Raw genomic sequence first — 14,247 nt, 5'->3', positions numbered from 1 at the left:
CTTTGAGGCCGGCGAAATGTCGACAAAAAAACTCCATGTCCAGGGATGCCCAATTGGTGACCCGTTGGAAATGGGCGAGGGCAGCCGCGGCTTTGGCCAAGAAGGAGCGATGGTAATCATAAAATGCGTACCCTCCGTACTTATGCCCCAGGTCCGTGACCCTGTACAAGTACAAATCTAGCTCCTCGCGCCTTTCGGGGAAGGCGGAGCAGATTATGTCCCTGAACAGGCTAAATGCCAGGACGAATTCTGAGATGGAAAGTTTCCTGTTTAATCGGGCATCCCTGGACCTGAGAACTATTGACACATTTTCGCAAGCGATGGTCCTATTCTCAACCGTGTCGTGGGTGGCAATGAGAATAGCGGCCAAATTGACGTCCTTTCCCTCCAAGATGTCCCGTTTGATGGTGTCGGTCACAAAATGGGACGGGGCTACTTCGGACAAGGCGGGAACCCTACCTGAGGTTGTGGATTTGGAAGCGACTGTGAGAGAAGGGACAGGGAGGCTGGGAGGCGGATCTCTGGACTCCACTGCCGACAGCCTGTTCTGAATGTCCGAAATGGAATTCGCTAGGGTGTTGATGGTGGCGTGCAGCTGAGTCAATGACAACTGGATTGTCGACATTGACACCTGCTCTCCGGAGGGAGAGGAATCTGACACCAGGAGTTGGTATAGCTCCGCCTTCCTGGCCGAAGCTGGGTAACGAATCCCTCTTTTGGTCAACTCCGCTATGATTTTGGGGATCGTCCAGCTCCGGAGTGACCCCACACTAGCGTGGCTGGATGCCAGGGAATCCGGAATGGAAGCGGTGTCATCAATTTCCGAATGACGTGACATGTTGGAAGCTGAAAGAGAGAGCATTGTTTAGTGTTTTGGGGTGAAACAAGACCTAGCCTCTGAATCATTAGGGCCCTGTACCCGAGAAGGCGCGTTGCGTTTGCTGCTCAAGAGAAACGCTTGGAGTGACCAAGAGGCCGGGATGTGGAAAAAAGTGACAAGGCTCCGTGAATGGACGAATTTAGATAAAGAGAGGACCAGTACCTGATAATCCCACCTGGTCTAACGAGCGCCTCAGGTCCTGAAAGTTTGTGGCGGTGCTGCCGAAATCGGTTCTTGACTGAATATTTAGCGGAGAGGCCTATGACCATTGAGCAAGATTGTAGACGAATGAACCTGATGCCTGGGTAGGCCACCATGAAGACAGACGAACATGGATGAGGGAACAAAGTGCGGCCTGAATGACGTGGCACGCGTGAGACCAAGGATGACAGGGGCGTGACCTGAATGAAAAACCAAGGCGTGTGCGTGAACGGAGTGGCCCGAATGATGGATGCAGACGGGATACATGGATGATGACTATGGCTTGGAAGGAGGACAGCGTGAGACATGAAGGAGACGAGATGTGGCCTGAATGACGTGAACAGGCATGAGACGTAAATGACAGACGTGGCCAGAATAACGTAAACAGGCGTGGAACGTGAAAGAGACAAGACGTGGCCTGAATAACGTAAACAGGCGTGGAACGTGAAAGAGACAAGACGTGGCCTGAATAACGTAAACAGGCGTGAGATGTAAATGACAGACGTGGCCTGAATAGCGTAAACAGGCGTGAGACGTGAATGACAGACGTGGCCTGAATAGCGTAACAGGCATGAGACATGAGTGACAGACGTGGCCTGAATAACGTAAACAGACGTGAGACGTGAGTAATAGACGTGGCCTGACCACCATACACAGGGCGTGATTGGCGACAATATGGTGGATGTAAAGCAAAAATACCCACCTTATGTTAATGATTTTGACGGGCAAGTTTAAAAAAAAAAAAAAGGGCGGGTAAATTTCGCTTTGTTTGCCTTTGGCACGCAACAGCCCATCCAGAACAAAACCAGCAAGGTATTTCTGAAATTTAAAACGGGAGACAGCAACATTTTTTTTTTTTTTTTTTTTTAAACAGAAGTAACGTATTTTTTATTTTTATTTTCATTTTAATTAAACAGAAAATGACTTTTTTTTGTATCCTCTGATGACATGGATTGCAGCAAATTGCATTGTTTGTGAAAAATGATTTACGAGGAGCTGATGGCCAATGAAAGTCTGGAAACTCTGACATGTTGCTATGATGTTGTCACTATAGTGTGTCCAGTATTTACTGTGCTCTACTTAATGATGCCGGTTTTAAGTTGTAAGCTATGATGGTATGCTTGTCGGTTTAGAGGCTGCATTTTATTATGTGAGTGCTGGAGAATGTGAAGGGGAGCGTGAGCGGTGTGTCGCACGCATCTCGCCTGAGGCCTGTGATGCAGAAAGGGGCGTGGACGGGGAGGAGCCTGTACCGCCCCCCGCCGCCCTGGAATGCAGGACCTGGTGCCAGGGAGCCGAAGCACCGCGTCTGCCAGGGCCGGCCGGCCCCTGGAGCGCCGCAGCCAAAGGTAAAATGGGAACGAGGATGGGAGGCGTGCTGGAACATGAGCGGTGGAAGGGAGGCGGAGGCGGGTTGGTGCTGGAAAGTGAATGGGCGTGGACGGGGCGGGATCTGAACCAAACCTCCCCCTGCCCTGGACGGCCCTGGAGACGAAGCCAGGCAACCGGGACGCCGGTGCCTGGCCGGCAGGCGAAACCACAAGCGCAGCGGCCGGTTTGTCGGGAAAACAAGTGGATGTCCGAACCGGCCCTGCTGGATGGAACGAGGTGGCGGGGACACAGCGTGGAAGGTGAGAGCCAGCGTGCATACTTACCTGGCTGATGCCTTGTGCGTGCAGGACTGGCGTAACCAAATTTTACAGATAGCACAAGATGACGCCAGCGCCGGATGACCGTGGGAGGGGAGCTTATAAAGTCTATGCCCCTCCCACAATCACAGGCTGCAACAGCATTGACAATAATCAGATATATAACGCGAGTTTGACCGCGATGCCTGGTTGATTAAGTGTGGTTGTGTAAGTGTGTAACTTAAGATTAAGTGACTTTAGATTCAGGGACTTCAGTGGGGGACTGCAATTAGCCAGTTTCTTATTACAACATTATATTGTATTTTTCGCATTTGTGGTGTAATACCCATTTAGTATGTGTTGCACAATTGACAACGCAGTCCAGTGCACATCTTGCATGATGTATGCAGTCCTGGAACAGACGTTCGAGGGTGTATATCATTGTTCAAGATGTGAGCAAATTACCCATTTGGAATCGCAAATCAAGTCTCTAAACGGGCAAGTTGCAACACTGAGAGGTATTGACAATTTGCAAAAAAGTTTGGTTCTCACCGAGCAAGCACTCTTTAGGGTAGATGAGGGGGAGGGTGACAGAAAGAATGCTAAGGAAAGTGAGGTAGCTAGCTGGGTAACAGTTAGAAAGAGGGGCAGAGGGAAGACTGCCCGGGAGGCTAGCTGTCACGGATGATGTTGCAGATAGCTGGAAGTTATGGATAAACATCCGACTGGCTTGATCCCAAACTAAGGAGCATAAAGGTGACCCCTATAAAACCCTAAAAGCTCACCCTGACTGCTATGCCCATGCAAAGGTCTTTATGGTAGATGATTGCATGCCCCCGTACCTTACTATGTGACACCTGAAAACCCTATAATAGTGAGGGGACACGACCACCGGCTTCCTGCACTTAATACAGACTGAGTCAGGGTCACCTACAATCAAGCCAGCAAAGAAACACAAATAAAGGAAACAGAATTATCTAAAGAATGAAGAGAAGCAGGATCCAGCAGTAAAACAACTCATCCAGGAAGAAGTATAAACCGCAAAGTGAGGCAGTATGCGAGGGAATATAAAGGGAGGCAATTAGTGTAAATAGGTGACATCTGGGAGAAGGAAAGGAGATGACAAAGTGAAACCAAAACAAAGAACATCATGCAAGAGGTAAAGAAGAACATCTGCCAGACCTTCTCAGAGAGCAGGCGGTGACAGTACCCCTCCCTCTACGATGGGACATATGAAAAGCCCTGATGAGACGAGTATCCTTAATGTCGGCCACTGGGACCCACATCCTCTCCTCAGGACCATAACCCTCCCAATGAACGAGGTACTGGAGAGAACCACGGATAATGCGAGAATCCACAATCCTAGAGACCTGAAATTCAAGATTACCATCAACAACAATCGGAGGAGGAGGCAAAGAGGAGGGTACAGTGGGTTGGACATAAGTTTTAATAGGGACCTGTGAAAAACATTATGGATCTTCCAAGTCTGAGGAAGATCAAGACGGAAGGCAACGGGATTGATGACGGACAAGATCTTGTAAGGCCCAATAAACTTAGGACCCAATTCCAGGAGGGAACTTTCAGTTTGATATACTTTGTTGACAACCACACCAGATCACCCACATTCAGGTCCGGACCAGGCACACGTCTCTTATCCGCCACACGCTTATATCTCTCACTCATCCTCTTCAGATTACCCTGAATCTTTTGCAAAATAAATGACAAAGACGAGGAAAATCTCTCCTCATCAGGTAAACCAGAAGACCCCTCTCCAGAGAATGTCCCAAACTGCGGATGAAACCCATATGCACCAAAAAATGGTGACTTATCAGAGGACTCCTGGCGACGGTTATTTAAAGCAAACTCAGCAAGGGACAAAAAAGAACACCAATCCTCCTGATTCTCTGCCACAAAACAGCGCAGATATGTCTCCAGATTCTGATTGACGCGTTCGGTCTGGCCATTCGACTGCGGGTGAAAAGCAGAAGAGAACGACAACCGAACCCCCAAGCGAGAACAGAAGGCCTTCCAGAATCTGTAAACAAATTTCGTGCCCCTATCAGAAACGATGTCTGAAGGAATGCCATGCAATTTGACAATGTGATCAACAAATGCTTGCGCCAGCGTCTTAGCATTGGGTAACCCAGGAAAGGGAATGAAATGCGCCATTTTGCTAAAACGGTCCACTACTACCAGAATCACAGTCTTCCCCGAGGAACGAGGCAGGTCCGTAATGAAGTCCATAGACAGATGCGTCCAAGGACGGGAAGGAATGGGTAACGGGAGGAGAGAACCCGATGGCCGTGAATAAGGGACCTTGGCACGAGCGCAGGTCTCGCAGGCTGCCACAAAACCCTCAACCATCTTACGAAGAGCCGGCCACCAGAATCTCAGAGCAATGAGATCCACTGTGGCTCTACTCCCCGGGTGCCCAGCAAGTACAGTATCGTGGTACTCCTTAAAAACCTTGTGTCGTAAAGCAAGAGGCACAAACAACCTCCCAGGAGGACAAAGATCAGGAGCCTCTGCCGGGGCTGCCTGAACCTCTGCCTCCAAATCAAGATAAAGAGCAGAGACGACCACCCCTTCAGCCAAAATGGGACCCGGGTCTTCAAAGTTCCCCCCTCCCGGAAAACAACGTGACACGGCATCAGCCTTCACATTTTTAACCCCAGGGCAGAACGTGACAACAAAATTAAACCTAGAAAAGAATAAAGACCATCTGGCCTGTCTCGGATTCAGACGCTTGACTGATTCCAGGTAGGCCAGATTCTTATGGTCGGTAAACATGGTAATAGGGTGTCTGGCTCCCTCTAGCCAATGGCGCCATTCCTCAAAAGCTAATTTGATGGCCAACAACTCTCTATCTCCCACATCGTAATTTCTCTCTGCGGAGGAGAGTTTCCTTGAGAAAAAGGCACACGGTCGCCATTTGGCAGGAGAGGGACCCTGAGATAAGACCGCACCCACACCCACCTCAGAAGAGTCCACCTCAACAATAAAAGGTAGAGAGACATTAGGTTGTACCAAAATGGGAGCGGAAGCAAAATTCTCTTTGGTACTAGAAAAGGCCTTAAGCGCATCTACCGACCAGGAGAAAAAATCTTCCCCCTTTTTAGTCATATCAGTGAGTGGCTTAACAACAGAGGAATAATTCAAAATTAACTTTCTGTAATAATTGGCAAAACCCAAAAACCGCATCAGCGCCTTCTGATTCTCAGGAAGCTCCCAATCAACACAGCGCGGACCTTCTCAGGGTCCATGCGAAAACCAGAAGCGGAGAGAAGAAAACCAAGAAATTGAATCTCCGGAACTGCAAACACACATTTTTCCAGTTTAGCGTACAATTTATTCTCCCGCAAAATGAGCAAGACCTGACGTAGGTGGTCCCTATGAGTTTTGAAATCAGGAGAAAAAATTAAAATGTCATCTAGATACACCAGTACAAATTTCCCCATTAAAAGAAAAATGCTGTTCACAAAATATTGGAAGACCGGCGGAGCATTCATCAAACCAAAGGGCATAACCAAATTTTCGAAATGGTCCTCAGGGCTATTGAAGGCCGTCTTCCATTCGTCACCCCTTCCCTGACCCTGACTAGGTTGTATGCCCCTCTTAAAATTCAACTTAGAAAAAACTTTAGCCCCAATCTGGTTAAACAGGTCCGGGATCAGAGGAAGCGGATATGGGTCACGAATTCTGATACAGTTCAGCTCCCTGAAATCCAGACAAGGTCTTAAAGAACCATCTTTTTTCTTAACCCCTTAGGGACCGAGCTCATTTTCACCTTAAGGACCAGGCCATTTTTTGGAAATCTGACCAGTGTCACTTTAAGTGCTAATAACTTTTAAATGCTTTGACTTATCCAGGCCATTCTGAGATTGTTTTTTCATCACACATTGTACTTCATGACACTGGTAAAATGAAGTCCAAAAATTATTTTTTTTTGCACAAAAAAATACCTAATTTACCAAAAATTTGGAAAAATTAGCAAATTTCAAAGTTTCAGTTTCTCTACTTCTGTAATACATAGCAATACCCCAAAAAATTGTGATGACTTTACATTCCCCATATGTCTACTTCATGTTTGAATTATTTTGGGAATGATATTTTATTTTTTGGGGATGTTATAAGGCTTAGAAGTTTAGAAGCAAATCTTGAAATTTTTCTGAAATTTACAAAAACTCAATTTTTAGGGACCAGTTCAGGTCTGAAGTCACTTTGCGAGGCTTACATAATAGAAACCACCCAAAAATGACCCCATCTAAGAAACTACACCCCTCAAGGTATTCAAAACTGATTTTGCATACATTAGTAACCCTTTAGGAGGAAATTTGAGAATTTCATTTTTTTGTCAAATTTTTCATTTTAACCCATTTTTTCCACTAACAAAGCAAGGGTTAACAGCCAAACAAGACTGTATCTTTATTGCCCTGACTCTGCCGTTTACAGAAACACCCAATATGTGGCCGTAAACTACTGTACGGCCACACAGCGGGGTGTAGAGTGAAAGGTGCGCCGTTTGGTTTTTGTAAGGCAGATTTTTATGGACTGGTTTATTTACACCATGTCCCATTTGAAGCCCCCTGATGCACCCCTAGAGTAGAAACTCCCTAAAAGTGACCCCATCTAAGAAACTACACCCCTCAAGGTATTCAAAACTGATTTTACATACGTCGTTAACCCTTTAGGTGTTGCACAAGAGTTATTGGCAAATGGGGATAAAATTTGAGAATTTCATATTTTTGTCTAATTTTCAATTTTAACCCATTTTTTCACTAACAAAGCAAGTGTTAACAGCCAAACAAGACTGTATCGTTATTGCCCTGACTCTGCTGTTTACAGAAACACCCCATATGTGGCCGTAAACTACTGTACGGCCACACAGCGGGGCGTAGAGTGAAAGTTGCGCCGTTTGGTTTTTGGAGGGCTAATTTTGCTGGACTGTTTATTTGACACCATGTCCCATTTGAAGCCCCCCTGATGCACCCCTGGAGTAGAAACTCCATAAAAGTGACCCCCATCTAAGAAACTACACCCCTCAAGGTATTCAAAACTGATTTTACAAACTTTGTTAACCCTTTAGGTGTTGCACAAGATTTAATGGAAAATAGAGACACAATTTCAAAATTTCAAATTTTTGGCAGATTTTCCATTTTAATATTTTTTTTCCAGTTACAAAGCAAGGGTTAACAGCCAAACAAAACTCATTATTTATAGCCCTGATTCTGTCGTTTACAGAAACACCACATATGTGGTCGTAAACCGCTGTACGGGCACACGGCAGGGCGCAGAAGGAAAGGAATGCCATACGGTTTTTGGAAGGCAGGTTTTGCAGGACTGTTTTTTTTTACACCATGTCCCATTTGAAGCCCCCCTGATGCACCCCTAGAGTAGAAACTCCAAAAAAGTGACCCCATTTTAGAAACTAAGGGATAGGGTGGCAGTATTGTTGGTACTAGTTTAGGGTACATATGATTCTTGGTTGCTCTATATTACACTTTTTGTGCGGCAAGGTAACAAGAAATAGCTTTCTTGGCAGTTTTTTTTTTTTTGTTATTTACAACATTCATCTGACAGGTTAGATCATGTGGTAATTTTATAGAGCAGGTTGTCACGGACGCGGCGATACCTAATATGTATACAATTTTTTTTATTTATGTAAGTTTTATACAATAACTTCATTTTTAAAACCCAAAAAATGTTTTAGTGTCTCAATAGTCTAAGAGCCATAGTTTTTTCAGTTTTTGGGCGATTATCTTGAGTAGGGTCTCATTTTTTGCGGGATGAGATGACGGTTTGATTGGCACTATTTTGTGGTGCATATGACTTTTTGTGACTAAGATGGCAAAAAATGGCTTTTTCTACACCGTTTTTTTTTTTTTTTTTACGGTGGTCACCTGAGGGGTTAGGTCATGTGATATTTTTATAGAGCCGGTCGATACGGACGCGGCGATACCTAATATGTATACTTTATTTTTATTTATGTAAGTTTTACACAATGATTTCATTTTTGAAACAAAAAAAAATCATGTTTTAGTGTTTCCATAGTCTAAGAGAAATAGTTTTTTCAGTTTTTGGGCGATTATCTTTAGTAGGGTCTCATTTTTTGCGGGATGAGATGACGGTTTGATTGGTACTATTTTGGCGTACATGCGACTTTTTTTATCACTTTTATTACCTTTTTTGCGAAGTAAGGTGGGCAAAATTTCAATTTTCTCATATTTTTTTTTTTTTTTTATGGCGTTCACCATGCATGGAAAGTAACATGACCGTTTTATAGATCAGGTCGTTACGGACGCGGCGATACCTAATATGTGTAGTGTATTTTATTTTTTTTATTTTTATTCAGTGATAAATGTTTTTTTTTTATCTTAACTTTTTTCACTTTTTTTTTCACTTAATACGGAAGGAGTCAGGGTCACCTACAATCAAGCCAGCAAAGAAACACAAATAAAGGAAACAGACTTATCTGAGGAATCAGGAGAAGCAGGATCCAGCAGTGAACAACTCATCCAGGAAGAAGTATAAACCGCAAAGTGAGGCAGTATGGGAGGGAATATAAAGGGAGGCAATTAGTGTAAATAGGTGACAGCTGGGAGAAGGAAAGGAGATGACAAAGTGAAACCAAAACAAAGAACATCATGCAAGAGGTACAGAAGAACGTCTGCCAGACATTCTCAGAGAGCTGGCGGTGACACTAGCCCTGATCTAACACACCCCAACAAGTTTGCACGTTTGGCAGATGAGGAGGATGTCAGTCCAGGGACAGCACTGCTGCAGCCGGACACTTCCTCTGCCAGTCAGGGGAATGTCAGCTCCAGTAAGCAGGGAACCAGGAGAGCAGGGCAGGCCATACAAGTGCTGGTAGTGGGAGACTCCATTATTAGGGGAACAGATAGGGCAATCTGTCACAAAGACGGTGATTGCCGAACAGTGTGCTGTCTTCCTAGCGCTAGAGTTCGACACATCGCGAATCGGGTTGACAGATTACTGGGAGGAGCTGGAAAAGATCCAGAGGTCATGGTCCATATCGGAACCAATGACAAAGTTAGAGGTAGGTGGAGAGTCCTTAAAAATGATTTCAGGGATTTAGGTCAAAAGCTTAGGGCAAGGACCTCAAAGGTAGTATTTTCTGAAATACTGCCTGTTTCACGGGCCACACAAGAAAGGCAGCGGGAGATTAGGGAGATTAACAAGTGGCTCAAGGACTGGTGTAAGAAGGAGGGGTTTGGGTTCCTGCAGAACTGGGCCGACTTCTCTATAGGCTACAGGTTCTATCGTAGGGACGGGCTGCACCTCAATGGGGAAGGGGCAGCTGTGTTGGGGAAAAAGATGGCTAGAAGGTTGAAGGAGTGTTTAAACTAGGGACTGGGGGGAGGGAAATTACATTATAGGAGGGGAAGATAGTGCAGATAGAGACCGGGGGCAAGGTAGTGAGACTGGGGGAGGAATGGAAGGAGGGACTAGAACAGTTCAGAAGAAAAGTTGTAGGGTAAAAAACATACATAAACCTCTCAAATGTATGTATACTAATGCCAGAAGCCTGACTAATAAAATTGGGGAGCTGGAATTAGTGATGTGTGAGGAGAACTATGACATAGTGGGAATAACTGAGACATGGCTGGATGATAGCTATAACTCGGCAGTCAATGTACAAGGTTACAGTCTGTTTAGAAAGGATCGTCAAAAACGGAGAGGGGGAGGGGTTTGCCTTTATGTAAAGTCTTGTCTAAAGCCCACACTCCGTGAAGACATAAGTGAGGGACATGAACATGTAGAGTCACTGTGGGTAGGGATACATCGAGCTAAAAACAATAATAAATTACTAATAGGAGTTTACTATAAACCACCTAACATACCAGAGTCCACAGAAAATCTACTACTAAACGAGATAGACAAGGCGGCAAATCATAATGAGGTGGTTATTATGGGGGACTTTAACTACCTAGATATAAACTGGGAAACTGAAACTTGTATATCTCATAAAGGAAATAGGTTCTTGGCAACAACCAAAGACAATTTCCTCTCCCAACTGGTTCAGGACCCGACTAGAGGGACGGCCATACTGGACTTAGTATTAACCAATAGGCCTGACAGAACGACAGGCGTGCAGGTTGGGGGACACCTGGGAAATAGTGACCATAAAGTAATAACCTTCCAATTATCATTCAAAAGAGCGTTTCTACAGGGAGAAACAAAAATACCAAACTTCAAAAAAGCTAATTTTAGCCAACTAAGAGAGGCCATACGCCTAACTAACTGGGACAAAGTCCTCAAAAATAAAAATGCAGCCACAAAATGGGATATCTTTAAAAGCATCCTAAAATCTCATTGTGAGAGGTACATACCGTATGGGAATAAAAGGTTAAGAAACAAAAATAAACCAATGTGGATAAATAGAACTGTAAAGAAAGCAATAAATGACAAAAATAAAGCATATAAATCACTAAAACAGGAGGGTAGCATGGAAGCACTGAAAAACTATAAGGAAAAAAATAGAACATGTAAAAAACAAATAAAAGCGGCCAAACTAGAGACTGAGAGATTAATTGCCAAAGAGAGTAAAACTAACCCTAAAATGTTCTTCAATTATATAAATGTTAAAAAGTATAAATCTGAAGGTGTCTGCCCTTTAAAGAGTAATGAGGGGGGAGTCGCAGAGAGCGACGAGGAGAAAGCAAAGCCGTTAAATATTTTTTTCTCCAATGTATTCACTGAGGAAAATAAACTGTCAGATGACATGCAGAATGTAAAAATAAATTCCACATTAAAAGTGTCTTGTCTGACCCAGGATGAAGTACAAAGATTAAAATAGATAAATCTCCAGGACCGGATGGCATACACCCCCGTATCCTAAGGGAATTAAGTAATGTCATAGCAAGACCCTTATTTCTGATATTTGCAGACTTTATACTGACAGGGAATGTCCCACAGGATTGGCGCATGGCAAATGTCGTGCCAATATTCAAAAAGGGTCCAAAAACAGAGCCTGGAAACTATAGGCCTGTAAGATTAACATCTGTTGTGGGTAAACTGTTTGAAGGTTTTCTAAGAGATGCTATCTTAGAGCATCTCAATGGAAATAAGCAAATAATGCCATATCAGCATGGCTTCATGAGGGATCGGTCATGCCAAACTAATTTAATCAGTTTCTATGAGGAGGTAAGTTCTAGACTTGACAGCAGCGAATCAATGGATGTCGTATATATCTGGACTTCTCCAAAGCATTTGACACTGTACCACACAAAAGGTTAGTATATAAAATAAGAATGCTCGGACTGGGAGAAAACATCTGTATGTGGGTAAGTAACTGGCTCAATGATAGAAAACAGAGGGTGGTTATTAACAGTACACACTCAGATTGGGTCACTGTCACTAGTGGGGTACAGTACAGACCAAAAGTTTGGACACACCTTATCATTCAAAGAGTTTTCTTTATTTTCATGACTATGAAAATTGCAGATTCACACTGAAGGCATCAAAACTATGAATTAACACATGTGGAATTATATACATAACAAACAAGTGTGAAACAATTGAAAATATGTCATATTCTAGGTTCTTCAAAGTAGCCACCTTTTGCTTTGATTACTGCTTTGCACACTCTTGGCATTCTCTTGATGAGCTTCATTTCAGGTAGTCCCCTGAAATGGTTTTCACTTCACAGGTGTGCCCTGTCAGGTTTAATAAGTGGGATTTCTTGCCTTATAAATGGGGTTGGGACCATCAGTGGCGTTCAGGAGAAGTCAGGTGGATACACAGCTGATAGTTCTACTGAATAGACTGTTAGAATTTGTATTATGGCAAGAAAAAAGCAGCTAAGTAAAGAAAAACGAGTGGCCATCATTACTTTAAGAAATTAAGGTCAGTCAGTCAGCCGAAAAATTGGGAAAACTTTGAAAGTAAGGGCTATTTGACCATGAAGGAGAGTGATGGGGTGCTGCGCCAGATGACCTGGCCTCCACAGTCACCGGACCTGAACCCAATCGAGATGGTTTGGGGTGAGCTGGACCGCAGAGTGAAGGCAAAAGGGCCAACAAGTGCTAAGCATCTCTGAAAAATCCTTCAAGACTGTTGGAAGACCATTTCAGGGGACTACCTCTTGAAGCTCATCAAGAGAACGCCACGAGTGTGCAAAGCAGTATTTAAAGCAAAAGGTGGCTACTTTGAAGAACCTAGAATATGACATATTTTCTGTTGTTTCACACTTGTTTGTTATGTATATAATTCCACATGTGTTAATTCATAGTTTTGATGCCTTCATAGTCATGAAAATAAAAAAAAACTCTTTGAATGAGAAGGTGTGTCCAAACTTTTGGTCTGTACTGTACCTCAGGGGTCAGTATTGGGCCCTATTCTCTTCAATATATTTATTAATGATCTTGTAGAAGGCTTGCATAGTAAAGTATCAATTTTCTCAGATAACACTAAACTGTGTAAAGTAATTAACACTTAAGAGGACAGTATACTACTACAGAGGGATCTGGATAGATTGGAGGCTTGGGCAGATAAGTGGCAGATGAGGTTTAACACTGACAAATGTAAAGTTATGCACATGGGAAGGAATAATGCAAGTCACCCGTACATACTAAATGGTAAAACACTCGGTAACACTGACATGGAAAAGGATCTAGGAATTTTAATAAACAGCAAACTAAGCTGCAAAAACCAGTGTCAGGCAGCTGCTGCCAAGGCGAATAAGATAATTGGTTGCATCAAAAGGGGCATAGATGCCCGTGATAAGAACATAGTCCTACCACTTTACAAATCGCTAGTCAGACCACACATGGAGTACTGTGTACTGTTCTGGGCTCCTGTAAACAAGGAAGACATAGCAGAGCTGGAGAGGGTCCAGAGAAGTGCAACTAAAGTAATAACTGGAATGGGGCAACTACAGTACCCTGAAAGATGATCAAAATTAGGGTTATTCACTTTAGAAAAAAGATGAGGGGAGATCTAATTTTTATGTATAAATATATCAGGGGTCAGTACAGAGATCTATCCTATCATCTATTTATCCCCAGGACTGTGACTGTGACGAGGGGACATCCTCTGCGTCTGGAAGAAAGAAGGTTTGTACACAAACATATAAGAGGATTCTTTACGGTAAGAGCAGTGATACTATGGAACTCTCTGCCTGAGGAGGTGGTGATGGTGAGTACAATAAAGGAATTCAAGAGGGGCCTGGATGTATTTCTGGAGCGTAATAATATAACAGGCTATAGCTACTAGAGAGGGGTCGTTGATCCAGGGAGTTATTCTGATTGCCTGATTGGAGTCGGGAAGGAATTTTTTATTCCCCTAAAGTGGGGAAAATTGACTTCTACCTCACAGTTGTTTTTTTTTGCCTTCCTCTGGATCAACTTGCAGGATGACAGGCCGAACTGGATGGATAAATGTCTTTTTTCGGCCTTATGTACTATGTTACTATGTACTATGTTACTATGTTACAGTCATTTGAACGCAAGCGCAAATAAACACCCACTCACCCACAGGCCATAGCCTACGTCCATCAGGGTCTCCACCAGCAGCTAT

The sequence above is a fragment of the Bufo bufo genome, chromosome 2 (genome assembly GCF_905171765.1).
Source record: "Bufo bufo chromosome 2, aBufBuf1.1, whole genome shotgun sequence".
In the NCBI taxonomy this organism is placed as follows: domain Eukaryota; kingdom Metazoa; phylum Chordata; class Amphibia; order Anura; family Bufonidae; genus Bufo; species Bufo bufo.
Note: the sequence above shows the minus strand (reverse complement) of the source record.